Raw genomic sequence first — 24,611 nt, 5'->3', positions numbered from 1 at the left:
CTTTCAGTGGTCACCCTGTCGTATTGCAATAAGTATATATATAAATTGATATTAATATTTTTATTTCCTGTGACTGTAGCTCCTATGACCATTGAATAATCTCTTCTGATGGAGTTATCATTATAATTATTAGCAATATACTTGGTCAAAACAACAATATATATTTCAAATCAGTAAATAATTAGGTCTGGTTACTATTCACGGCTAGAGTGGGTCAGGGTTCAGTGTCAGCTGTGTTCCTCAGTGGAAATGCCGAGGAATCTTGTTCACATGAAAAGAGGATAGGAACGGAAGGAATTGTGTTATAGCACTCCCAGTTAATTCTTTGAGCTCATTCTGAGCCCCAGATCCTATACTGACCCACTGCCAAAAATCATTTGGAATGCTAGGTTTGCGACTCTCACAGGCCTCCTTCCGTGTTGCTGAAGCCAGAGCATCAGAAGCCCCCCCGACTTGCACAAGAGTGTGCTACTCAGTCCTTACAGCCGCTGGTTGCTTCCGCACCATCACTCCCAATCTTCTTTCTATTTGATGCCCGTGGTAAGACTGGCACAGGTGAGAGGTGTTCTCGTCCTTTGTAAACGGAAGAAAGACTATTGGGGAAAGGAAGAATCTGCTCGTGCCGCCCAGGCAAGAGCTCAGGCAGGGAGATTGTTGAATTTATGTTGCGTCTCTGGGGACCGATTCCCTGAGCTGCTGGTGTCTCGTACCGTGTAGAGGTGTTTGCATCCCCCCACTCGAAGACCACTATTTGTTGAAACCCCTTGTTTCTTCCACCTTACAAGGTCTCCTTTAAACCTCCCCTCAGTGGAACGTGTTTCAGATAGAGGCCATGGTTATCTCTTTTTTCCGCAAAACTGCTCGTCCTGGCTGGTCACAGGACTGCAGACACTCGATCTCTAGATTCTCTCTAAGCTTAAAAAGGCAGATGCTGGAATTTGGCTGCTCCAGCGGGTAGGAATTACAAAGAGACTCTTGGGAAAAGAAGAAGAAAATAAATGAGAAAATATTGCTGTCTCCTTACCATTTCAAGATACAAGTGGGGCCTGACCTGATGTTAGCCAGTCTTCTGTCTTAGCACTGTCAGCAGAGTGAATGTGCTCACTTGTCTGTTTAAATGGATTCTTAAGGCTGATACGCAGTGAAAAGTAAAATGACATTTTATAGCATCTGTAAACTTGGTTAAGCCGTGGCTATTTTCAGAAGGGTGAGTTTGATGTTTAAAATCATGATAGAGGGCGCCTGGGTGGCTCAGTTGGTGAAGCGTCTGCCTGTGGCTCAGGTCATGATCTCCAGAGTCCTGGGCTTGAGCCCCGCATCGGGCTCCTTGCTCAGCCCGGAGTCTGCTTCTCCCTCTGCTGCTCCCCCACTTGTGCTTGCTCTCTCTCGCTTGCTCACTCTGTCTCTCAAATAGTAATAACATAAAATAAAATCATGATATACACCTAAAACTAATAAAATGTTATGTCAATTATATATCCATAAAAATAATAAGATAAAATTATGATAGATGTTCTGTTGAGTGATGGAAAAACAGTTACCTCACCACGAAGCTAAAAAACAGTTTGGTAAAATTGAGTAGAAATATAGTTGCTGGTGGGGGGAAGGATGAAAAAGTCAATCCCATAACTCTGTTGGCTATGCTTGCAGAAGAGGCAGAAGCATACTAAGTAAGCGAATACTAAAAGAGGAGTGTTTATTTTGTAGAAAGAGCTATTCACTTCAGATAGTCGACATCTTCTTTATCTGTGACAGTGACCACTGATAAAAATGCACTTGACAAACAACTGATTCGAGAATGAGCAGAGAGAAGTGAAATGGGATTTGGCTGAGTGTCTTAGTCTGTTTGGGCTTCTGTAAGAGAACACGGTAGACCGGGAGGCTTATGAACAATAGACATTTATTTCCCACAGTTCTGGACGTGAAGTCCAAGATCAAGGCAACGGCAGATTCACTGTCTGGTGAGAGTCTGCTTCCTCATAGATGCTATAACCTCACAGCAGAAGGGGGTCAGGGGTCTTTCTCGGATCTTTTTATAAGGGCCCTAATCCACTCGTGGAGGGCTCCACCCTGTCAAAGTCCCACCTCCTAATACCAACCCACTGGGGATGAGATTTCAACACATGAATCTGGGGGAATACAAACATTCAGTCTATAGCAGTCTGCTTAGGTGGCTTCAACCACAGAAATTTATTTTCTCATGATTCCGGGAGGCTGGAGTCCGAGATCAAGATGCCAGCATAGTTAGGTTCTGGTAAGAGTTCTCTTCCAAGCTTGCAGGCTCCCCCTTCTCGTGTGTTTACATGGCTGTTCCTCGGTGTGTGTGCCTATGTGCAAAGAGAGATTGAGATCTTTCTTTCTCTTCCTATAAGGCCACCAGTCCTATCAGATGAGGATCCTACTTTTTTAAAAAAGATTTTATTTATTTATTTATTTATTTATTTATTTATTTATTTTCAAGATAGAGAGAGAGAGAGAGAGAGAGGCAGAAGGAGAAGGAGAGGGAGAATCTCAAGCAGATTCAGCAATGAGGGCAGAGCTGGACGCGGGGCTCGATGCCAGGACCCTGAGATCATAGCCTGGGCTGAAACCAAGAGTCAGATGGTCAACCAACTGAGCCACCCAGGCACCCCTTATGACTTCGTTTAACCTAAATTACCTCTGAGAAGCCCTATCTCCAAATATAGTCACATTGGGGGTTAAAGTTTCAACATATGAATTTGGTGGCGTGTGGGCGGGTGGTGGTGGCAAAATTCAGTCCGTAACACCAGGAGTCAGAATATGAGGGTTCTAACCCAGACTCTGCCACCAAGTGGCTATGGTCCTGGTGGGCATGTCACTTGATTGTTTTTCTGGGTTTTGGGGCAAACATTTTGATTATGGGGAATGGTGACCCGTTCCATGGTAATACAAGATCCTGAATTGAGGAACAAGTAGCATTTTGTTCACTGTCTGTTTACTTTGGCCAAAGAGAGGACAAATACATTTAAAACTATTTTTAAAATTATGAACAGTGAAAGAGAATCAGGAATTTTTAAGGCATTAGCAAGAAAAGTTCGGTTTTCCAGAGAGCCCTCTGATAATGAGGATTTTTTAATACCCCAGCACCAAAAGTATGACAGAAACAGGGGAGAATCTGTGTAGGGCTGGAGTGATTAAAGAAAGGAATAAGGCCAAAGTCCAAGTTTGAATTTGGTGACTAATCTGTTGCGAGCATTAGGCTGGAAAGAAAGAATACTGAGCATCTCATTCCTAAAATCGCCTGTTGCAATTTCATTCTGAAACCCATGTCACTCTCTCTCTTGGATTTGTTTCGTTTTGTGTGAGCAAACACCTGAAGTAATTTTTTCAGATAGGATGAGTGTTGTAAACTGCCTGAGTGTTTATCTGAATCTAGTTTGAATGACTGTCTCACCACAGTCTTTAACCTGTAAGTTCTCCTTTACGTCCAGATGACAGATTGAGTCCTTGCTTGTGTACATTCTAATAAATTCAACCCTTCTATTGGATTTCCTCCCCCCTGTAATTATACTTTAACTACCAAGAGCTCTTTTTTTTTTTTTTTTTGTTCTTTTCTAGATCTGTTTTCCATGTGTAGCTGGAAGGCAAAAGCTAAATTTGTTTAGGCAGAGAGCACTGGAGGTCCCAACTTCCCCAGTGGCTCAGAATGCTGCTTGTTAACAAATTACCCTAATGATTGTCTGTGGGGCACTTCTGTACTTTCGGTTGCCACCCAGCTTAAAGCTTCTGTGGAACTTCTTTTCAAGACCTATGTTCCCCTGAGGTGTTTAAACTGTGGGGCTTTAGCTCTTTCTTTGTTAATCCCATTCTAACACTCTCTGTGCCCTCTAGGAGTTCTCAGGATTTCTGGTCCTCGGATGGCTACCTTTCTTATTTTTGTACTCCTGTTATTACTTCATTCTTTCTCAAAATACCTTTCTAGCAAAATATCTTTCGGTGGGATTTGAGATGGGTGAAGAGAGGGATCTTGTACCCAGTTCTCTGGTTTAAACTGGAAGGCTCCTTTTTTCCTTAAAATTGTAGCCTGGTCCTCTCCTCCCCCCTTCCCACTCTTTGCCTTATCTTCTTAGCTTGCAGGAAGGTTCCCACAGTCAAGCATTCTGAACAATTCTCTAGGCAGGCTGGACTTGGGAGCTCCCTGTAATGGTAGGTTTGTTGAGTCATCACCAGGTACTCTGTGACTGCAAGGATGAGAGAGTATGATTGTACTCACAGCTCTTCCTTTGCCCTGTCAAAGGAAAATTGTATCAGACAAATTAAATAGGCAAAGAAGACTTTATTCAAATCTTTAGGGGTCAAATCATTAGGGGTCAAGACTTGGGATAGGTGTGAGAGATGGCATTCAACTCTGAATACACAGGAGTAGCGGGGGTGGGGGTTATAGCCAACAGGCAGGATGAGAGGCATCAATGGATGGAAAATTACTAAGAGGAACTTGGGTAGATACCAAGGGTTGGGGGATTCTTGCTAAACTGGCTTAGCAAGATTATGCGGAACTGGTCATAAGCAGGCTGAGGATCTGACTGGGACACAGCCTGGTCAAGAAGAGAGCTCAAAAGAGCTGGACCAAAGTTTGGTCAAAAAAGGGATCCTTGTCAGCCCCTTCCTTATTCTGTGTACAGGTACCGCGAATATTTCTGTTCAGTACTGGAATTCTTAGCCTCCTTGACCAAGTGACTATCACCCTAATTGGATGAATAGTCTAGACGTAATGTGATCTCTCATTCTTATTTATGTATATTTGATTGGTGACATTTCCTTAAAGATTAGTCATTCCTTTGGAAGGCAGAAATGAATTGCAGTTAAGAGAACATGCCCTGGGGGGCATCTAGGTGGCTCAGTTGTTCAACCAGCTGCCTTCAGCTTAGGTCATGATCCCAGGGTCCTGGGTTCAAGCCCCACATCTGGCTCCCTGCTCAGCGGGGAGTCTGCTTCTCCCACTGCCCCTTCCCCCAGTCATGCTCTCTCTTTCTCTCTCCCTCTCTCAAATAAATAAATTAAAAAAAAAAAAAAGAACATGCTTTGGAATTAGAAGCACTTGGGGTCAGATATTTCCTACTTATTAGCTGTATGAATTTGGGCAGGTCACTTAAAAATACCTTCTTCTTCTTCTTTTTTTTTTTTTTAAGATTTTATTTATTTATCTGAGAGAGAGAGAGAGATAGTGAGAAAGAGCATGAGAGGGGGTGGGGGGTGGGGAGAGGGAGAAGCGGACTCCCTGATCAGGACCCTGGGATCATGACCCTAGCCGAAGGCAGGTGCTTAACCAACTGAGCTACCCAGACGCCCCAATACCTTCTTCTTAGGGTTAACCATTAATGTAATTTTCACTGCTCATTAGGTGGAAGTTACCATTAATATTAGTTTTTTTTTAAGAGAGGGAGGGGGAGAGGGATAGAAAGAATCTTAGGCAGGCTCCATGCTAGATATGGAGGGGCTCGAGCTCATGACCAGACAGCCACGTGCCCCTAATATTAGTATTATTTTGACCCAAACTCACATCATCTGGATCTCTTCAAGCTAGTCCCAACAGTATTCCCTAGATCGTGACTAATATACAAATTTCCCTGGGCCTGGCAGATTGGTGAATATCTACTAGATTCCAGTAACCTGTAGAGTAGCCCTGTTTGCTCTGGTAGAAGCAGAAATGCCGAGCCCTCTACGGAAGCTATCTTAACCTGAGCGGCGTTCTGGGGTTCCTTCGGCTTATACGGAAAGATTCCTCACTTTATTCCAATAGCGCTGCACAGCAAGGCCGTTGGAGCACTCTTGTTGATGGCAGAATTACCGAAGCGGTTACCTACGTTAGTACTCAGAGTGGAGTGTTCATGTTATGCAGGTTATTTGCTCTTTCGTGCTAGCAAATACTTCTCTTCATTTTTTTTTTTTTAAATTTTTTATTTATTTGAAGAGATAGAGACAGCCAGCGAGAGAGGGAACACAAGCAGGGGGAGTGGGAGAGGAAGAAGCAGGCTCATAGCAGAGGAGCCTGATGTGGGGCTCGATCCCAGAACGCCGGGATCACGCCCTGAGCTGAAGGCAGACGCTTAACCGCTGTGCCACCCAGGCGCCCCCAAATGCTTCTCTTCAAGTTACCATCTCCTGCAAAATGCCGGTACTCTTTTTAATGAATTGACATGTCCTCCATGGCTTCCTTATGTTCAGAAGTACAACTAGAAGCTTCCAGAAGTTTGAGAAGGAGTGTGTGCGCATGTGCACACACATACACACAGAAACGGAACAGGATCCTTGCAAGTGATGGTGACTGCAAATATTATTTCTGCCTTTGATATCACTTCTAACTTCTCTACTCTCTGATAATAACAAAGGAAACTCAACACTGCCTGGGTTATTACAGTCGCTATCTTAAATGAGCACACATTCCCCTTTCAGCAAGTCCCAACCTTGATATCACTTCCAGGGCTGGCAGCACAACAGGGCTGAGATCACCAGTGAGTCACTGAATCAGAGTCACCTCTGAAATGTCAAGTTACAGACATCCTTTATAAAGGGACTTCAGTACAGGTTGCCAGGAATTGTGCTGATCTTTAGTGAAGTAGAAATTAAAGTGGAAAACAGGTGATTTAGAAGGAAATTTTGGTCCACTGCTGTATTAGTCAGGATTCCTCAGAGGAACAGAATCAACAGGATGTGAGTGTGTGTGTGTGTGTGTGTATAATCTCATATATCTATAAAGAGATTTATTATAAGGCATCGGCTCACGCACCAATGGAGGATGAGAAGTCCTAAGATCTTCAGGCAGCAAGCCAGAGACCCAGGAGAGCTGACGGTGTGAGTTCTAGTCCAAAAGCCGTCAGGTTTGGGACCCAAAAAGAGCCAATGTTTCAGTTTGAGTCTGATGGCAGGAAAAAGACCCATGTCCCAGCTCAAGGCAGTCAGGAAGGAAGAGTTCCCTCTTACCTTTTTTGTTCTGTTCAGGCCTACAGCTGAGGCTCACCCACATTGGGGAACCAGGGAGGCTGCTTGACTCAGTCTACTGAGTCAAATGTTAATTTCCTTCAAAAAGACCCTCACAGACACCCAGAATCGTGTTCAAACATCTGGGCCCTGCTCTCGCCTGGCCCAGTCAAGGTGACACATAAAATTAACCATCACAAATGCCTCCTCTGTATTATGTTGGCATTTTGGGTAGTCCCTTCAACTTTTGTAAACATAAAGGAGTGAATAGTGTGACAGCAAATCCTTAATTCTTTTCCTGAGAGCACCAAGGCGCCTGCTTTTTTTTTTTTTTTTTAAAGATTTTATTTATTTATTCGACAGAGATAGAGACAGCCAGCGAGAGAGGGAACACAAGCAGGGAGAGTGGGAGAGGAAGAAGCAGGCTCATAGCGGAGGAGCCTGATGTGGGGCTCGATCCCATAACGCCGGGATCACGCCCTGAGCTGAAGGCAGACGCTTAACCACTGTGCCACCCAGGCGCCCCTAAGGCGCCTGCTTTAAATGTTAATTGGACCCTTTACTTAAACTCACCTGATGTTAACACGTCAGTCACTAAATGAGGATGAAAGTAGTTCCTAAAATTCTTTCCACTGGCACCACTCTGTGGGAAGAAGGAAACCTCAGGAGAATGGGAGTGTATGGAAGAGATTTCTTTATTGTAGGTGTATTCTGCCTTTGCTGCAGTTGTTTTTCAGAGGAGAATAGAATTGCGGGTGTTGTGAGTGTTAGAATTGCTCGTGTTTTCCTCCTTTAAGTAGCATGGAATAGGCAAAGGCTGTTAAAATGTCTAATTGTGGGGGTGCTTGGGTGGCTCAGTTGGTTAGGCATCTGCCTTTGGCTCAGGCCATGATCCCAGGGTCCTGGGATCAAGTCCCACATCGGGCTCCCTGCTCAGTGGGGAGTCTGCTTCTCCCTCTGCCCCCCTCCTTAAGCTTGCGCTGTCTCTCTCTCTCTCTGAAGTAAACAAACAAAATCTTTTTAAAAATGTATAATTGCAGCGATTATTTGCTTTTCTTATGATTTGGTTTTCTTGAGGCACATCGGATTAGTCTCTCTTGGTGGTAAAGATTGTCAGGTCTACCCTTGGCTTTGCTGGTTCTTGAAATGTAGTCCCTGGGTCAGCAGTAGCAGCATCGCCTGGGAATTTTTTAGAACTAGAAAATCTTTGGTCCCTCCCCAATCTACTGAGTCAGAAACTCTAAGGTGGGACCCAGAAGTTTGCATTCTAACAAGGCTTCTGGGTGATTCCGATGCATGCTCAAATTTGAGAACTGCTGATCTAGTATGTTTGCAAGTAATGCTTGGTGGTGATGTGTTTATCTTGAAATTGAGAAAAAAGTTAGCAAGGCAACCATAACCATTAGCTGGGTATGGAAACCATCATTCTAAAGAATTCCAAAACTGTATGGAAAACATTCTTTCTCTAAGCAGATATTTTCATGACTGTATGGTGAATGTAAGCCTTGCTCAGTTTAGTTATATGTCCTTTCAGATGTTTTTATTGGCTGTCATTTTGAAGAAAGGAGGGTCACCCACAAATGAAATTTATCATACCTCGATGTCCTTTAGTAACGAAACATAGGTTACTCTTCTTGTGGCCCAAATGGTGCGAAATGAATGAGGGAAAGCAGATGTATGCAGGTGAACTTGACATTGTGCCTTTTTAGCATTGTCTTACCTCTGCCATCGGACAGAGCTTCTGAAGATTAGGTTAAAGGAGCTCACGACGTGGGGCAGTGATGGAACGCACTGATTGTGACGGTCAGCAGCCAGAGGTCTTACTCTTTCCTCAGCCCCGTTTGAAAGAAAAGCTGTTGAGGGGCTCCTGTTTACCTGCCCGGGGCAGCTGCCATGGTGAAAATCACATGGAGAGTTTTCATATTTTCCCTTCTCAGACTTAAGTAGAGGGAGGGAGATTTACTCAAGAAGGACAGATATGCCTATGATTGGCAATGATATCAACAATATTGCGATATTCTTTTTTTTTTTTTAAGATTTTATTTATTTATTTGACAGAGAGAGACAGCCAGTGAGAGAGGGAACACAAGCAGGGGGAGTGGGAGAGGAAAAGCAGGCTTCCCAGCGGAGCAGGGAGCCTGATGGGGGGGCTCAACCCCAGTACCCTGGGATCACGCCCTGGGCCAATGGCAGACGCTTAACGACTAAGCCACCCAGCTGCCCCTAATATTGCGATATTCTTTAAAAATTCATATGATAATTTTTCCTTGCAGATCCAAAGACTGCATGTGTTACCAAGGGCACAATAAGATTACCTCAAAACTGATTTAGGTGTCACCCGATGTAACTCCCTAAGCTTATCCCTCGTGTGTAGCATTGAGTACACTGTTAAAATTATTGGCTTATTAGCTTCCTAATTGGATGATAAAGTCTTAGAGGGCAGAGAATTTTTGTCTTGCTTACTGTATCCACAATGCTCCTTGTGTGATGTACGTTCAGTGGATTTTTGTTGGGTGAATGAATCAACATAAGGAGAATTTTTTTTTTAAACACCCTCGATGTCAGAGCCTCAGCTTGGTGCTGGCAAGTAAGGCAGATAAGGCAGGCTTCTGGCCATCAAAGTGATCGCGTCTTATTGAGGAGACAGACAGTAGTAAGTACTCTATAGTGTAAGGAAGACTTCACAGAAGATTTGACCTTGGAGTGAGGTTCTAGGGGTTGAATAGAAGTTTGCTGACGGCGCAAGGCTCACAGAAGATAGGGCAGATCAGAATCAGCTACCAGTACATACCAAGACACAAACTTGTGAAGCAGCACGGGCCATTCCAAGAATGGGAGGTAATTTGCTATTACTGAAATACTCATGTGTTGATGAACGGGAGAATGGATGGGAAAGACATTTGGAGGTGAGGCCAGGGTAAGGAGCGTAGAAGTTCTCAGGTCAACAACGGGGATTCATGAAAGGGATTTAAGTGAGGAGGTGATGGGGTGGCAGCATGAAGGACGGACTGATCAGGGAAGATGGGCATTGACAGGGCGCACACTGGGGAAGTGGTGGAAGTGGAATCGTTCGTGCTTGCAGACTGGCCAGGGGTGGGTGAGAGGAAGCAGGATGCCGAGGAGTTCAAGGTGACTGAGTGGATGGCAGTGCTACCCTACAACCCAGTGCGTTAAATAGATGCAAAGTGGGTGTAGGAGGAGATACTGGGTTTGTTTTAGACATACCAAGTTTAGAAAACTGTGCAACATTTTGGTAGAAAGGTCCAGAAGGCAACTGGACATGTTGGGGGCTGGGAGTAATGGAGTAATTCTCAAATTTATGCACACCTATGTCCAAACGAGCAACTAAATCAGTCTTTGGGTGGCTGAGATCACTTAGAGAAAGGATATAGCTCAAGAAAAGAAGAGGCCAGGACAGGGCCTTGGAGAATCAAACTTTAAAGGGACAGAGGAAGGGGTTCCAAAAGGGTGAGGGAGCAGAGACACGGCCGCAGGCAGCGAGTGCTTCTCAAACTCGGGCGCCTCAGAATCACCTGGAGAGCATGTTAAAGCACAAGCTCTTGGACCCTCACCTACGGAGGTTCTGACTCAGTAGGTCTAGGGTAGGCCTGAAGATCGCATCTCAAAGGTACTCCCATGTGCTGCCAATGCGGCTGGCCACGAGCCACACTTCGGGGGCACTAGGATACGCAATGAGGAGGCAAGAGAGTGGTCACTGGAGGGTAGTTTGAGGCTTCTGCGGATCTAAGAACTTTGGGCACATTTACAGGTTGAGGTGAAGGAGACAGGGAGAAGTTGCGCATCCTGGGGAATGGACCCAAAAGAAGATGGGGGTACCACAGATGGTCCCAGTAAGCACATTAAAGGGCTGTGGTGTCCCTTTTAAAAACCAAAGCCCCTTTAAGTAAGATGCCTTTCTAGTAGCTTCTCCTTCCTCGGTTTTGTTTTTATCACCTACCTCCTCGAGCTGCTGTTCACTTTTACCTTTCTGGCTCTCCCACTGTGCCTAGGAGCCTTTATCTCTCTGTCAGAATCCTCCCCGTGCTGTCACTTCTGTGTCCGGATACAGAAAGAGCTGACTTGCTACAGATGAATGATCAGTAATGAATAGACTTTCAGCAACACAAGGCGTTTCAAGGATAAAGGAAAATTTCAAAAACTGTTTGATCATTATTGCTAAAATTGTGTTTCTACCACCTTCTTGCTAGAATTGCCGTCAAGAGCCGCGTGACAGCTCCCCTGGGATATCACTCCCTGGCATCGCAATCATAGTGAAGCCCAGAGACGCAGCTCTCTCTCTTCTACTAACGAAAGCCAGCTTCCTTGCAGCCTCAGAGCCCTCAAACTAGAAAAGCTTCAAAAAATCACTTTGTATGATGATAAAAACACAACCCCCACCACGATGATAGCTGTGAGCAGTCATATGCTCGTGTGTGCGTCACACTGTCTGAGTTCAAGACAACAAAAATTTATTGAGGGCTTGTCGTAGAACAAGCCACCACTGAGACTCAAAGATTAGTAAAATATTGTGGGGATTCTGATAGGGCCCTTCAACGCCCCTTTCTTCTCCAAGTGCTGGACCAAAACGAGATAGTTAGAAGAAACAGACTGGGACTGAAATAATCATCTTTCTTGCTGCTAAAGCTAGTCTGAACAATGTGGCTTCCACCCGAGGCCAAACTGGCTTCTCGTTTCTTCCTCCAGGAATTGAACTATTCCCCTGGACATAGGAAAGGTCACTGCAAACGGCTTCACCCACCTCTGCATGAGGAGAGAAGAACACATGGCCTGTGGGGCCGACATCTCTGAATGAGGAACTTGAAAGGAGCTTGGGTAGTGAGTGTATAATGACCCTGTACACAGCCCCACCCATCATAGAAGTAATCTGTTTCTTTCCTTGAGGAGCAGGTAAGGGAAGTGGGCAGATAGCAGGATAGAAGCTCTCTTCTCAGTATTATGGAGAAAGACTGTTTCCGAATTCTTGATCAAAGCAAGCGATGGTGGGATGGGAGGAGCATGGTTTCGCCTACACGCGCCAGTCATTTGATCCTCTAACGCATGGGTCGTATAATTAGCCCTGTGGCCAGCTGAGGATGGGTCTGTCCTCTTGCACGCGTGTTGGAAGTGATGAGACACATATATGGGTGTTGTGTTCCAGGCATCAGGGGTAATTTGGCTCTACTTTCATGGGACTCTCCCTCAAACATACAGCACTCTTGTGTATCTGCTTGGGACCAGACGGCTGCCCAGCTTTGCCAGCAGAAGTCTCCATAAAGGGATTTACATTGTATATCAACTCCAGCACTTTCCTATGCTCTGTTCTAGCTCTCATCTCAGGAATGTCCAGCCATGTCTGGCCATGAGCCCAAACTGTAGTGTCGAAGTACTCTACTAATACCATGCCAGCAAATAAAATGGCCCTCAGTTAGAATACTTCTCCCATTATTAAATTCCAAAGGGCAATTTAAGTTCCTGCCCCAAGAAGCTCTCAATCTAATAGAATAAGACAAATGCTTAAATAAATAATTACAACGCAATCTGAGCATTTTTGAGTTAAAATTAAAACATTTATAGCAGCTTAGAGGAGGCAGCATTAATTCTATCTGGGAGAGTGGGAAAAAATTTACATAAGCGATAGCTTTTTAAAAAACTGTATTTTGAGGGGCGCCTGGGTGGCACAGCAGTTAAGGGTCTGCCTTCGGCTCAGGGCGTGATCCCGGCGTTATGGGATCGAGTCCCACATCAGGCTCCTCCGCTATGAGCCTGCTTCTTCCTCTCCCACTCCCCCTGCTTGTGTTCCCTCTCTCGCTGGCTGTCTCTATCTCTGTCAAATAAATAAGTAAAATCTTAAAAAAAAAACAACTGTATTTTGAAAAATATTCAAACATGGAAAATTTGCAAGAAAGGTAAACATTAACTCAGATTCACCAATTGTTAACATTTTGCTATACCCTCTCTCTTTCTCTCTCAATACATGCATTTTAGTTATTATGAATTTTGCTGAAGCAAATTAAAGTTGCAGACATTACCATCATTTGCCCCTAAATACCTGAGGGTATATCTCTTAAGAACAAGAACATTCTCATACAGTGCTATTTTTAAGTTCAGCAAACTTAATATTACTATAATCCTATTCTATAATAAAGAGTCCATTTTCAAGTTTCACCACCTGTTTCTAGAATGTGTTTTATAGCAGTTTTTTTTTTTCTAGTTTAACATCCAACCCAGGGTTACACATTGCATTTAGTTGCCATGTTTCTTTAGTCTCCTTTGATCTCCAACATTTCCTCAGCTGACCCCCACCTCCCTCCTTCCCCCTCAGCTTCCTCTCTTTTTTCACGACATTGACATTTTTAGAATCTAGGCCAGTTGTTTGGTGAAATGTTCCTCAACTTGGGTTTGTTTGATTGTTACCGCATGGTTAGATTGCTTCATGATTTCTTCTTTTTTTCTTTTGAAATAATTTCAAACTTACATAAAAGCCAGAATTATATAGAGTTTTGCAACTTTTTTGTAAGTTCCAAATGATTCTTACCCAGATTCACCAGTTTTCAACATTGTGCTGTATCCACATTTATCATTCTTTCTTCCTCTCTCCTTCTCCCTTTATGTGTGTTTTGGGGCATGTGTGTGTGTGGTGTGTGTGTGTGTACAGTACAGTTGTTTTTTTAAAGTAAGGGCTAACTCACCATCCCGAGATCAAGAGTCACATGCTCCACCAACTCAGCCAGCCACCCACCCCCTAGAATAGTTGTGTTTGTTTTTTTTTAAATTCTGAACCAGTAAATAATAGGTGTCACCCTCTTAATGACACCTTAAATTTTTTTAAATAAAAAAGTTATGTATTTAAGGTATATAACATGATTTTATATGTATATTCATAGTGAAAGGATTAATGCAGTCAGGCTAATTAACAAATCCACTTCTTCACCCAAAAAGAGTTACCATTTTTTTTCTTTTTTGTGGTGAGAGCACCTCAAATCTAACCTGTTAGCAAAGTTCCAGTATTCAATACAAGTCATTATGCAGTACATTATATCTGGAAACTTATTCATCCTATATAACTGAAACTTCATACCCTTCCTTTGACCAACATCTCTCCAGTTCCCCCACCTCCAACACCCCTGGCAACCACCATTCTACTCTCCGCTTCTATGTGTTTGACTTGTTTAGATTCCACATATAAGTAAGACTCCACATGCAGTCTTTTTCTTCCTGCATCTGGCTTATTTCACTCAGCTTAATGTCCTTTAGGTTCATCCAAGTTGTCACAAATGCCAGGGTTTCTTTCTTTTTTAAGGCTGAATAATATTTTATTGTTTATGCCTGTCTGTGTGTGTGTGCTCATAGACAAATAGATAATACAATTGTAGCATATATGTATATCACTACTTTTTAATACATTTGTCCTCAATGGGTAATTAAGTTTTTTCCCCTGTCTTGGCTATTATGAATAGTGCTGCAGTGAACATGGGAGTGCAGGTATCTCTTTGAGGTACTGATTTCACTTCTTTTGGATATATACCCAAGACTAGGGATTGCTGGATCATATGGTAGTTCTGAGTTTTCAAATTAAATTAAATTTAACTTAATTTAATTTCTTTAAAGTAGGCTTCACACCTAGCATGGAGCCCAAGACAGGGCTTAAACTCACAACCCTGAGATCAAGACCTGAGCTAAGATCAAGAGTTGGACACTTAATTGACTGAGCCACCCAGGCTCCTTGGTAGTTTTGTTTTTAAGGAATAGTTCTTGGCGGGGGGGTGGCAACTTCCATAGTGTTTTCCAAAATGGCTGTACCAAAATTATATTCCCACCAATAGTGTACAGAGGTTCTCTTTTCTCTACATCCTCGAGGTGATATCTCATTATGGTTTTTTTTTTTTTTTAAAGATTTTATTTATTTATTTTGACAGAGAGAGACAGCCAGCGAGAGAGGGAACACAAGCAGGGGGAGTGGGAGAGGAAGAAGCAGGCTCCCAGCGGAGGAGCCCGATGTGGGACTCGATCCTGGAACGCCAGGATCACGCCCTGAGCCGAAGGCAGCCGCCTAACGACTGCGCTACCCAGGCGCCCCTCATTATGGTTTTTGATATGCATTTCCTTGAGGATTAGTGATACTGAGCACCTTTTTTGTACTTGTTGACCATTTGTATATCATCTTTGGAAAAATGTCTATTCAGAATTTTTTCCATTTTTTAATTGGGTTGTTTGTTTTTTTTCCCCCACTGAGTTGTAGGAGTTCTTTATATATTTTAGATATTAACTCTTCCCAGGTAAATGATTTGAAGATATTTTCTCCTAATCTGTAGATTGCCTTTTCATTTTATTGATTGTTTTCTTTGCTGTGTAGAAACTTTTTAGCTTGTTTATTTCTGTTTTTGGTGGCTGAGCTTTTGTTGTCATATAATTGACAGCTTTTCAGGTAGGTCTTGACGGGGATGAAGAAGCTTGCCAGTTGGACAAAAGACCTTGGGTGTGGGAAGGGAATTATAGCCAGAGGGATCCTCATGTGTAGAGATGTAAGCCAGTATGTACATGAAATAGTTGGTGAACAGCCAATATTTTAGAGTAACTAACTGGTCTGGAGGAGAAGGGACCAGAAAGCCAGTTGGAACTTATCATGTTAAGGAATTTGGACTTTGTTCCATAGGAAAAAAGAAAATATTGAAGATTTTTAAGCAAAGAAATAATACTATCACATTTATTTTTTTTAGAAAGATTAACTCTAGAGCAATTTGGAGGAGGAAGGGGCAAGAGAGACCAAATAGATGGATAATGCACTGCAGCAGGTGGTGAGGAGACCTGAAGGAAGGGGTGTAGGGGAACGTTTGGTGAATTCCTACTATGTGCTGCCATTTTGCATTTGATATCTCATTTCACTATCACAAAAACCTGAGGTCAGAGAGGTTAAGTAATTTGGCCAAGAACCATCGTAGTTAATATTTGGACCCAGGCCCATGTGACTCTAAGGCCGACTCGGAACTACAGTGAGGTCATGAGGAATGGAGACAGGAAGAATCACAGCTGGTGTTAATCACGAACATGACTACTAGGGAAGGGAAAGAACTGGGGAAGTCAAAGAAAATGATGATTGTGTTAACAGTACCTATAAATGTGGTTTGGATGGCTGGGTTTATGAAACACCTAGGGCAAGATACCTAGTGGGCAGCTCGACTCAAGAGCTCAGAAGGGTCTTGGTTCAGGGTAGAGATTTGGCCGCTAAAGTCAGGAACACATACACCCAAGGAGTGCTGAATGAGAACAGAAGATGATGAAGGGCAGAATTCTTGGCACACCCACATTTAAAGGTGGTGGGGAAAGAGTCAGTGGGAGAAGAGAGAAAGGATGGTGAGAGAGTGATGTGATGAGAAGCCAGGACTGGACCATTTCAAGAAGCTGGGTGACGAGGACTATCAAGTACTGAAGAAGAATTGCAAAGGGAGGCCTGAAAAGATTCATTGGCATTTACTCAATGAGGAAGTCTCTGGTTACCATAATGAGAGCAATTTTAGTAGTTTGGCAGAAGCCAGTCTTCTGGATGTTACAGAGTGAATGGTGGAAGAGAGGTGGACATAAAGTGGAGATGACTCTGGAGAATTCTGGTGAATGATGATGATGGTGATTAGCAGTTAAGTAAGAGGGCTTACTATTTGCCAGGCACTGGGCAGACAATTTACACTCATTAACCAAGTTAATCCGTACCATACTCCTGCGAGCTATATACTATTATTATCCCCATTTTCTGATGAGGAAATTGTAGCCAAGAGAGTTTATAGAGGTTAAGTAATAAGCCCAAGGTTTATACTTCTAATAGTAGATCAAGGATTCAAAATCTAAAGCTTTCAGAGTTCAAATCCGGTGTTGCAAGGTGGTGGTAGTTTGGGCCTGAGCCTGTCTATAAGCAGTGGAGGAAATCCCGATAGTGAGGAGAATATTGATTATATGTATTAAAGAGAATAATTGATGGAGCAAGGTCACAAGAAGGAAGGATATCAGATGACATTAAAAAGCAGAGTGCTCAGTTTTGGACATCTCTGTTTTGTCAAAGGCCAGAACAGATGAGAGAAGAATACATGAATATGGACCCAGATGTCAGCTAAGGTAGATTTTTTTTTTTTTTTAGATTTAAGTAAAATTGGCTTACTTTAAAAAGTTCCCATTCCACACTGGGACTTCATTCGAAAGTTCAGTGTCTACTCCAAGATTTTTGTTAATTCCTGGAATTTCATCATATGGTTTCCTTGGGTTTTGAATTTCTGCTTCCACTAAATTCTTCATCTCACTTGTAATTCAGTTTTCATGTTCCTATTCCTTGGTTCCATGCCGGTCCAGCTGTAGAACTCGGACCAGTCCCCTCTGCCTCTTTTTTCCTTGATTTCCCCCAAATCACTCACATAAGACATTTGTACATGTGTCAGATATTACTGAAGACTTCAGGGATTTTATATCCTTAGCAACACAAAACAATGTGAAGTCCAATAATAGAAACTTCTATTTTAAACATGCTTTCAGCTCCCCCATCGCTGGAACTCTCTCCCCAAGCTTCAACCTCCCACGCCATTAGTTAAGCCCCATCTCTCCTTACGCTCCTCCCATTTCCTCTCCTCTTTGCCCTGTTCCAGTCTTCATATTCTTCTTTTTTAAAATGCAGATCTGTTTAGCGATCACTTTGTTTCACAGTTTTATTACAAGCCAGACTTTCTTCTTCCATACCTCAAGTGTCGTATCAAGGTAGTTTCCTCAATAAGGCATTTTCTATCCCTGAGAGGAACTCTGGCATCAGCTGCTAAAACAATAACCTTTCACCTCAGTACTTAAAGATGGTTTAAATGTGGGAGGAGAGAACTTAAAGGGATTATGTCTGTTGCTTCTATTTTCTCAGCGAATATGAGATGTGCTCTTCTGTTGAGGTAGGGACGGGTCTAGGAGAGATCTGACAGCTAAGGTGAGGGATTCTGTCAAGAGAAATTTACCAGGTTTCTAAACTATGATAAAACACCATATTTACATAGAATGATTCCTTAAACTAAGCCTACAAACTTGTAGAATTGATTTTCTTGCTGGAGATGGATTATTCAGTTTACTGAGTGCTCTGGTCAATATGAGAAAAGTAGAAAAAGCAACGGAGAAGGAAAGAGTCAGCATAAGTAAACTAAAGTCAGGATAATGGAGATCATAGTCCTTGCTAATCCTTTCTCTCCCCCAACACAGGCATGAATACATACGTGCTTAGCAGTCTTGGCATTACACTGGTGCTAGATAGCTGTTCATCTTGCAGCTGAAAAAGGATAAAGGAGTCACATTAGTTATTTGTTGTCCCATAACAGATGAACTCAAATGTAGTAATTTAAAACACAACTACTTATTATCTCTCAGTTTCTGCAGGTCGAGAACTTGGGAGCAACTTAGCTGGGTGGTTCTGTCTCAGGATCTTTCATGGGCTGCATCATCTGAAGGCCAGACTGGGGCTGGATGATCTGCTCCCAATCCCATTCACATGGCTGCTGGCTGGAAGCTCCAGTTCCTCACCACATGGGCCTCTCTGTAGTGTTGCTCATGACATGGCCTCTAGCTTCTTTCAGAGCGAGTGATTGAAGAAAGAAAACCACCACAGTGAAAGCTGAAATGCTTTCTAGAACTTAATCTCAGGACTGATGTACCATCATTTCTGCGGTGTTCCATTGATCACATAGATCATCTGTGGTACAGTGTGGAAGGGGACTACACAAGGGTGTGAATACTAGGGGCACAGGTCACTGGGGACATTTTGGAAGCTGGTTACCTCAGGAGTCTTTCCAAAAACATTGTGTGTGTGTGTGTGTTTGTGTGTGTGCGCACGTGCGTGTGAGTTCATACCTTAAAATGCCACGAAGGGGGTGTAGTTAGTTAGCTGATTTCTGGATTTAATAAAATTAGGACTGGTAAAATAACAATTGGTGGGGGGGCATCAAAATAAGTATGTCTCAGTATTTTGTCATGGAGGGAAGATTTTTGAAAAGCTGCCATTTACCATCACTTCTATTTTATAAAAAGAAATTTTAACATAAGAAAGAGGAAAGGAGATAATCTCAAAATAAAGGACAATCTTTAAATTGAATAAATTTAGCTTTATTAAAAGCTCAATAAGTTGCCTTTGCTTTTCTCATTTAACTGTGGACTGACAAAAATTTCATCCTATCTTGGTCCACAGACTGTCATTCAGGAACTACTGAGAACAGACATGGAATCTTCTAGTACTTTTAGAGATGAGTACGAGAATCATGTAGAAACATAATCCACTCAAAGTAAGTGCAAAAAGAAGTTGAAATTGTTGATAGAGATAGCAATTTTATAAAATTATGCTTGTGAGCTAGAAGGGAGCCACAGAACTGGCAAATATTTATCAGTTTTTGTGTTTTGTTGCTATTAATTTGTGTTCCTACCAATATTTAGATGTTTATTATTTAAGCTAATTAAAGGTGAAATATAAAAACATTGAACATCATTGCAGCATATTTAAATGTACATAAAAGTAATACAAATGCATGGTGGTATTTGAACTTTTAAAGTATTTTCATATTTAGTATATTTTATGTATAGTTAACATATTTTTGGATTATTTGCATTATTTATTGCATTCATCCTTTTTCTAAATAATCACCTCTTCATTTTATAGGTATGCATGTCTTTATAACCCACGCAGTGTTATTATTTGTGTCCCTTATTACAGAAGATGAACTATCTGGGGGTGCTGACTGGCTCAGTTGGCAGAGCACGTGACTCTTGATCTTGGGGTTGTGGGTTCAAGCCCATGTTGAGTGTAGAGATTACTTAAAAATAAAATATTAAAAAAAGAGATGAAGTATCTGACACTATCCATTAGAGGTGAACTTTGGATTATTAGTTGTGGCCCCAGAATTGATGGATTTGTAGAAATGTCACATTTTCATCTGTGTTTCATTTTTGACGTATGGCATAGTGTTTGCAAGGCTGAAGGTATGGACTGCGGAAGGGATCAATGAATAGCTTGTTCTGGTATTGACTGGATCCCACTAGAATCATGTTCTTCTCATTTAGGTTGAGAATTAAACTTGAGCAATATTTAGGAAAATAGTGAAAAACTTTCTCTTCAATAAAATCTTATTGTAAAGATTCCTGAGTTGGTTTAAAGCCCACACATTTTTCTCCTGATAATCTGTTTGGTAGAAACTACTGTTTTTTTGTTTGTTTTTTGTTTTTTCAAATATACATGAGCTCCGTGTTATTTCTAAGTTATATATATTTTAAAGTTTTAAAAAGTTTTTTTTAGCATTATTACTTTTACAAATTATGCTTTCAATTTTGATTTAATAACCAAATTGGTTAACTAAGAAATTAATTGAGGTTCTGTAAGTACTTCTATGACATTTTGCCAATTTTCAATTGGAATGCTTTGTTTACTTGAGGTATTTTTAAGTGAAAGTAGCGAGCATTTGATTTTTTGAATCTCTGGGGTGCTTTTTTAGTGTAAGGACAATCCTGAAGTCATAGAGATGCATGTAGTGTGGCATTGGAACTCAGCTGTCAATGCTCTCCCTAATTTTTCTTCTTTTTTTCTGGTTACAACTCTCATTATGCTAAATTCTGCAAACACTCAGACATGCCATGTTGTGGCATGCTGTGTCTAACCGAGTGCATTTTTGCTACTAACTAGCATAATTTAGGGTAAATGTTAGGTGCCTGTGTTTTTGCCGTGAGGGAACGTACGTATCGTTATTTGGAACTTCCAGGAGCAAGCTTAGGAAATTTTGATGGCATTTTGATATCTACTGATCGTCAAACATGACTGCCCCTGCAAAGCTCTGCTGATGTGGTGGGGAGAGAATAAGAAGTCACAGAGGAGTCAGCACTTGAAGGAAGAAGGGACCTTAGAGACAGATACATTATATTTTAGGGATGACAGCTAATTTTTAGAATGTTAAGTAGTCATTACAGATTACATGTCTTATGTAGAAAACAGGTTTGAGCCAGGCTAAGCTTCCTAATGAATGTGAAACTAGTACAAAATTTCTTTTTCACAGCCACATACAAGGTAGTGATGACCTGAGGCAAGGAATTAACAATCTTTTTTTTTTTTTTTAAAGATTTTATTTATTTGAAAGAGAGAGAGAGAGTGAGAGAAAGAGAGCACAAACACGGGGGAGGGGGAGAATCAGGCTCCCCGTGGAGCAGGGAGCCAGACGTAGGGCTCCATTCCAGGACCCTGGGATCATGACCTGAGTGAGCCAAAGGCAGACGCTTGACTGAACCACCCAGGCGCCTCAAGAAATCTTTTTTTTTTGACAGTAATGTGTGCTTTGTTTTGGAGGAGATGTTAACTCAGTGTTCTTATTACAAATTATTTGCAAGCCATCCAAACTGTTCCAGGTTTTGCCAGATAAAAAACAGCCTCTTTTCAAAGGTAACATCAAAGCCAGGACTTTCAGAGTGAGCCACTTAGCAGGCTGGTGAGTGCTATCCTTGGAGCCTCAGAAGTTGACCTTTCGTCTTTTTGGCATTGAAGGACCAAAGAAAAGAGTAACCTTGGAACTCCAATCTAGAAATTGTCATGCATTGTTCTAATTATAAGCCACAAAATTGCTCAATCATTTATATATAGAAAAGATCTTGAATAGTGGCTGTCAGCACTTTCCTTTAAAATCAAAGCACTACAGATAGAACAAGTTCTTATCTGACTTAAACTCACTGATAATTCCTGAATCATACCTTTTGAAGGTTGCTGGGGGTCACCAGTGCCTTGCTGGTGATTGATCTGGAAGCCTTGCTGAGTGGATTGTGGGTCTGGCAGCCATCTTCATGGAAAGTACGACCAGCTCCTCTCTCCCTCTAAGACTTGAAGTTAACTTTTATCGATTTCTCTTTCCAAAGAGTAAACCCCCCTTCTCCTGGATATTAACATTTTGGGAAAAATACGTAATCAATGGGGATCTTCTAAGGGAGTTCTTTACTGAAACGTATAAAATAAATATCCTGGTATGACAACACAGTCTCGTTAGTGTAATCTGTCATACTACGTGCATTTTCTATTTCTCTAACAGCTACGACTCAAAGTATAATTCCCTTGTGAAAGAAATAAATACCAACTTCTTAGGCAGCCAATCTTTCAATGTTTTGTACCATTTCTACATTTGAACTCATTTAATAGAAACAGATGCCTCCGTTAAATCCATTAATGCAACATACTATTCACATTGCCATTCCCAGCATTTCTCTTTTACTGCAGTGTAGTAGAGTTGTTAAGATTTCAGGTTCTGGAGTCAGACTATGTGGGTCCAAATCCTGGCACCACCACTGACCAGCTGTGTGATTTGGACAAGTTATATAATCTCTATGGGCTTCAGTTTTCTCAATTGTGAAATGGGAATCATAACAGTACATACTATGTAGTGTTGTTAAAGGGACTAAATGAGATAATACTTTCCACAAATAGAAACGTATTCATATAAACTTAAATAAGTAAGGTTTTCTTTTCTTTCTTTCCTATTTTTTTTTAAGATTTTTTATTTATTTATTTGACAGAGACAGCCAGCGAGAGAGGGAACACAGCAGGGGGAGTGGGAGAGGAAGAAGCAGGTTCCTAGTGGAGGAACATGATGTGGGGCTCGATCCCAGAGCACCGGGATCACGCCCTGAGCCGAAGGCAGACGCTTAACGACTGCGCCACCCAGGCGCCCCTCTTTCCTATTTTTAATAGCAAGTCTACGTGAGCAATCCCACGGATACCCAGTGACAGCTGGGAGATATATGACCAGAGCTGGAGAGTGAGCAGTCTCCGAGGCTTGTCCCTCCATCTCCCACAGGCTTGTCTGCTTCCTTCTGTGTGTTGGCTCTGTTTTCTGCAGACCAGCGTTCTTGGCTTATCACTGTGCCTATGTCCAGAAATTCTTTCCTCCAAGTCCATACATTTATTAGATGAAGCTTTCCTATCACCTGACTCCTGCTCCCAGGTTTCCAGATGAGAAGTCCAATGAGCTGGGGCTGGAAGGGATGAAGCCTTGCGATAAGAATGGTGGCCATTTTCAAAGGCTGAGAGTGGCTTGGGGTCCCTGAAGAGGTGGTGTAATGGTGGGGGTGGGGTGGCAATAATTGGCAATGCTAGGATATTCATAGTGACAATGTTCCAGGGTGCTTAACGGCTCCTTGTTTTTTTTTTTTTTTTTTTTTTTAAGATTTTTATTTATTTATTCGACAGAGATAGAGACAGCCAGCGAGAGAGGGAACACAAGCAGGGGGAGTGAGAGAGAAAGAAGCAGGCTCATAGTGGAAGAGCCTGATGTGGGGCTCGATCCCATAACGCCGGGATCGCGCCCTGAGCCGAAGGCAGACGCTTAACCGCTGTGCCACCCAGGTGCCCCGGCTCCTTGTTTTAAGCATGAATTACTTATTTGAAAAAATCTTTTTATTGAAGGATAATATACACATAGAAAAAGACACTAGCATAAGTGTACAACTTGATGAATTTTTACAAACTGATAACCAGTGTAAGCAGTATGCAGCTCAAGAAACAGAGCATGACCAGCAAAAGTAGCTCCTTTTGCTCCCCTCTGGTCACTGCTCCTTATGGATAGATTAGTTTTGCCTGTTTTGATACTTTGTATAAATGGAATCATAGCCTATGTACTTTTTCGTGTCTGGTTTCTTTTGCTTAACATTGTGAGATTTATCAGTATTGTATATATTTGTAGGGCATTCTCATTGCTGTAAAGTATTCATTTGGGTGAATATACTATACTTTGTTGATCTAGTCTATCACTGATGGATGTGCAGGTTGTTTTCTGTTTCTGTTTATTCCTCATGGTGCTGTTGTAAATTTGTTTTGTTGACCATGCACACATTACTACTGATTACTTTTACCACCACAGGCTCTTGCAGGGTGTGCTGAATTATTTTCCATTACATATAATTGAATCGAGGGTCTCTTATGGGTGAATAGTGTTATGCTTTTTATCTGGTGATTTCTTATCTTTTTGTTATGAGTTTCATGATGTGAGGGTAGGGTTATGTTTTAAACATTTTGCATACATGCATAAAACCCTGCATATATTTTGAGAGGGTGTTCAACTATTTGTTGTTGGAATGAATGAATAAACAAATAAACAATGCTGTATGCCTTTTCCTTTTCTGGGAACATGCCTTATTTATAGCAGAGGCTCTAATTACTGTATTTAGACAAGGCTGACCTGCTGCTTAGCCAAAGCTGATTGATCAAGGGGTCAACACGGGACCCAAGCCAGGACAATCATGTCTCCTTTCCAGGAATTTAAAATCTGGAACAGAAAGAGGGAGAATGGGCATTGCAGAGTCCCTATGACTGTGCTCTAGAGAGAAGACCCATAGGTTCCTGCCGTTTGGTACCAAAGAAACACTGGGTTCCTTGAAGCATATAAAGATCTGCGTATATGACAGTTAAATAACAATGCAAAATGGTTTGATTGAGTTCCAAAATGCAAAGTAGAAACAATAAATGCTGTAAAAGGTCACAATGTGGAGAGATCAGTGAAGAGTAGCATCATTGCATATCCTGCTGTCTTGGCTTTCTTTATTGAGGACGGCTACTGTGAATGTGATCATATTTTCCAAGCCAGAAATTGCAGAGTTAAGGCAATACCCTAAGAGAGGAATAACGAGGACTTGGATCAGGGAACCAAGTG

The 24,611-nt window shown here is 42.0% G+C and overlaps 2 long non-coding RNA genes across 2 annotated transcripts in view; one reads left to right on the top strand and one right to left on the bottom strand.

The window, feature by feature from the left end:
- LOC103675950 overlaps window positions 1-22,455 on the top strand; it is a 48,354-nt gene extending 25,899 nt beyond the window's left edge. The window contains exons 3-4 of the long non-coding RNA XR_571961.1: window positions 19,133-19,226; window positions 21,676-22,455. This is a non-coding gene — a long non-coding RNA (uncharacterized LOC103675950). The remainder of the gene's footprint in view (window positions 1-19,132; window positions 19,227-21,675) is intronic.
- LOC121101887 lies at window positions 1,887-19,138 on the bottom strand. The gene is made up of 3 exons (XR_005833932.1): window positions 18,168-19,138; window positions 4,235-4,249; window positions 1,887-2,327 (listed from the first exon to the last, which is right to left on the bottom strand). It is a non-coding gene; the product is annotated as an uncharacterized LOC121101887 (long non-coding RNA).
- Window positions 22,456-24,611: the final 2,156 nt, after the last annotated feature.

The sequence above is a fragment of the Ursus maritimus genome, unplaced genomic scaffold (assembly GCF_017311325.1).
Source record: "Ursus maritimus isolate PB19 unplaced genomic scaffold, ASM1731132v1 scaffold_11, whole genome shotgun sequence".
NCBI lineage: Eukaryota > Metazoa > Chordata > Mammalia > Carnivora > Ursidae > Ursus > Ursus maritimus.
The sequence above is the reverse complement of the archived record's forward strand: the minus strand, read 5'-3'. Positions and strand labels throughout refer to the sequence as shown.